We start from the raw sequence: 3,526 nt of genomic DNA, 5'->3' as shown, positions 1-3,526 counted from the left end.
TTATTTGCAGACCATGCCTGAAAATATTAGCAAATAGGTTTTTGTTGTTTAGAATTGTTTCACAAACAAATCTGAAAGTACCAAATTTATAAAAAAAAAATACCAAAGAGGAATTAAGGCTGTTGCATTTGCTTAGTAAAATGAAAATATTTTAGGACCTTTCCCTGGGGGGGTCATTGTGAATTCTGGATGCCCTGTAGTAAACAATGACTAAATGTGCTTGCTTGAAATATTTCAATCAATTACACAAATTGTTTTCAGTTAAGTTAGTATCATGGAAATAATCAAAACATATATTTTTGTTTAAATTATGTATTGAAATCAGCATCACTGTCACAAAATACATTAGCTGTAGTAAAACAACAACACTTATAAAAAAATATATATATATATAAGATAATAATTACAGAATCAAAAGAAATATTTTGTATTTCTAGTATTTGGGTAGTATTGAGCTTGAACCAGCAAGTGTCCAGTACCACTCTTGAGCTTTGCCTATTATGCAAAACCTCACCCATGGGAATTGTTATGGTAGTTATATTTATAATGTAGTTAAATAGTGCAAACATCCAATACATTAATACAGTTGTAAGTGCACAATAGTTTTGTTTAGAGAAAACAAAGTATAATTTTGAAAATCTGAAGTTTTACACTGAAATACAAAATGTCATGAAAATGCATCCCATAAGGTTTTAAAACATGTTGGTTGTTTTTGAAGTAATCCCTGAAAATTTTGAAAGAAGTCTTTTTATTTATTTATTTATTTTATTTTATTTTTTTGGTACTGCTGTCCTGCTGCGAACAATTTCTGGTTTAAATGTCATACAAGTATGCATGTAGTCATTAGTACATGACTGTGCAGCATCCTGATCCTGTGATATCCTCACAGTACTTTATAGATAAGAAAACAAAATATGTTTTAACTTGAGATATTAAAAAGAATAAGGAATGACATAAAAATGGAAAGCATGGAAAACATTTATAAAAGTAAATATACTCGCATCATGTCTCTTCATGTTTTTTCGGCAGTAAAGTGTAGTCTTTCTTTTGACCTGTGTTGTTGTACACCAGAAGGTGAACAATGAAATGTTAAGAGTTTTTTTTATTTTTTTATTATTATTAAAACAGAGTCAGTTGTTTTAAACCAGAAGGTGAAGGATGAGAGGTGTTGATCTTAAAGTATTAACTGCAAAGTTCTAAAACATAAGAAAACAAAACAGATTTTATTGTAGTTTTTAAACTGATATTAACAAATAATATGAAAATGAAAAACATATTTAATAAAGCATTTATAAGCAATAAGCATACTCACATCAAGTCTCTATCAAGATGATTTTTTCAGCAGTGAAGTCTACTCATCTTCTTTTTGGTCTATGTTGTTGTACACCACAAGGTGAATGATGGAGGTCAGTTGTTTTTAGCCAGAAGGTGTACAGTAGGATGTGATGTTAATTTTTTGATCAGAGGCTCAGAAGCTCAGTTGAACTCAGTAGTCAGAGTAAATTCCTTTATTGCCTTTTTACAATAACTGCAGTGCTTTAATTAGAGGCTGAGCAATGAAGGTGCCAAGGCACCTAGTGATGCACCGAAATGAAAAGTCTTGGCCTAAACCAGAAATTCTGGATGCACTCAACCAAAAACCAAAAGAGAAAATGTTTTCAAATTACACTTTGTTTGGAATAACTAAACCAATTATCAATATAATATTGCACAATCTATTTAAATGATTATAATATATTGTAATATCATATTTTAGTGATTGCACCTGTTCTTCCATTAGGTCTCATTACTATCATAACATCTAGGCTCCTACAACTGTTAAATATCGGATTAAACTTTAAACTTTTTTTGTTGTTGTTGTTTAAATTGGATTTAACTAAATATTGCATAGATGTCTATAAATGTATTGCATATAACTCTATGGATGTAAAAACTGACTTTTCCCATTTTTTTCCAAAAAATCCTACAAAGTGCTTGAGAACACAAAAAACAATGTACAGTGTGCAATGTTGCACTTAACACCCTCTGCACAACCTTCAGTAAATGCTCTTTATCAATGTACTAATAGCCAAAAGAGCAAGCACTTTTGTTCTGCCGATGATAGAGATTTTAATGTGCAGCTAGTACATGCAAATAGAACAGTAGTGTATCTTGAGTAACATGGCCATAGATGTTTGGTTTTTTATCTTTAACTCCTACAGCAGTCATCAGAATTCTAACTTAAAATGTGTCACGATGCTTCTTTCGCTGCTCATGCTGCCGATAATTGGCTTGACCCCAGTATTGCTGCTTGCAGCTATATTTTTAATTGTTTCCATCTTTCTCTCTGTCTTTATCTCTCACTTTCAGGATGCAGAGGGTGTGTTGGGGAGAGTTTAGCCATGATGGAACTCTTTCTGTTCTTCATCTCCCTCCTTCAGAACTTCCGCTTCACTCCTCCACCTGGAGTGTCTGAAGTTTTTGCCTGGTAGGCTTGACAGATTTGTGATAATATTATCACGCAATATTGTATCCGACATTTAAATTTGTCAGACATGAGACTCTTTAACGTACAAAAACCAGGGTTAACAAAAACCCTAGTTCATTTATGGGTAACTTTACGTTAAAGTTCCATTTGTTAAGGGTTTTTAAAGGGGTTCATTAATAACTAATAGCTAATCTACAAATGCGTTATAGATTATTTATATGCAGTTATAACAACGTGAATAGAAAGGGTGACTTTCATGCCAAATAGTGAGCCAATTTAAGCTCACATTTTATAAATGCTCAATAAAGGTACTTATTAATGCTTATTTTATTTCAAAATCATGAAATGTCATAATTCATGATTTATGTCATGATGCAGCAAAAATAGACCACTATAGTGAGAATAAAAAGTGTTGTGTTTGTATTCATTGCTCGAATGTCTTGACTCTTTGTCTTGTCACTTTGCTTGACAAGAATGTGTATTTCTGTGCATGATGACATAATTTTTTTAATGAAGAATTAGCATTTTAACTAGTGAAAACTAAATTGTTCATATTAACAATTCATATTCTCTAAATGATTAAAAGTCAATGTGGCTTGCCATAGTGAAACTTCAGTTACAGATATCAATAATTACGTCTTTTTTTAATATCAAGAATGTGTATTTCTGCGAGTGATGACATCATTTTCCATATGAAGAATTTAAGTTTTTACTAGTGCAAATGTAATTACTGATTAAAAAAAATAATAGCACTTTCACTAGTAGTAATTCCATTCCTGATATCAAGAATTAGCATTTTAACTAATGAAAACTGAATTATTGATATCTGTCATTCAAAACCTGCGAATGAACAAATGTCAAATGCGTTTGCCATATTTCGTGGTACATAAAACCCAGGAGTGACGCAAACTATACTAACACTTACTTGGCTAGCCACCTAAACCAGCTTCATTGCACAGGTCCCTGTCGTCCTCTCTCCTCATGGTTTATTTGTTTTGAAGGAAAACTCCTCCCATGAGGTCCCTCCCTTATGTAACTACAAGCCTATAAAGGTTTGTA

Source organism: Myxocyprinus asiaticus, chromosome 14 (assembly GCF_019703515.2).
Source record: "Myxocyprinus asiaticus isolate MX2 ecotype Aquarium Trade chromosome 14, UBuf_Myxa_2, whole genome shotgun sequence".
Taxonomy (NCBI): domain Eukaryota; kingdom Metazoa; phylum Chordata; class Actinopteri; order Cypriniformes; family Catostomidae; genus Myxocyprinus; species Myxocyprinus asiaticus.
Note: the sequence above shows the minus strand (reverse complement) of the source record.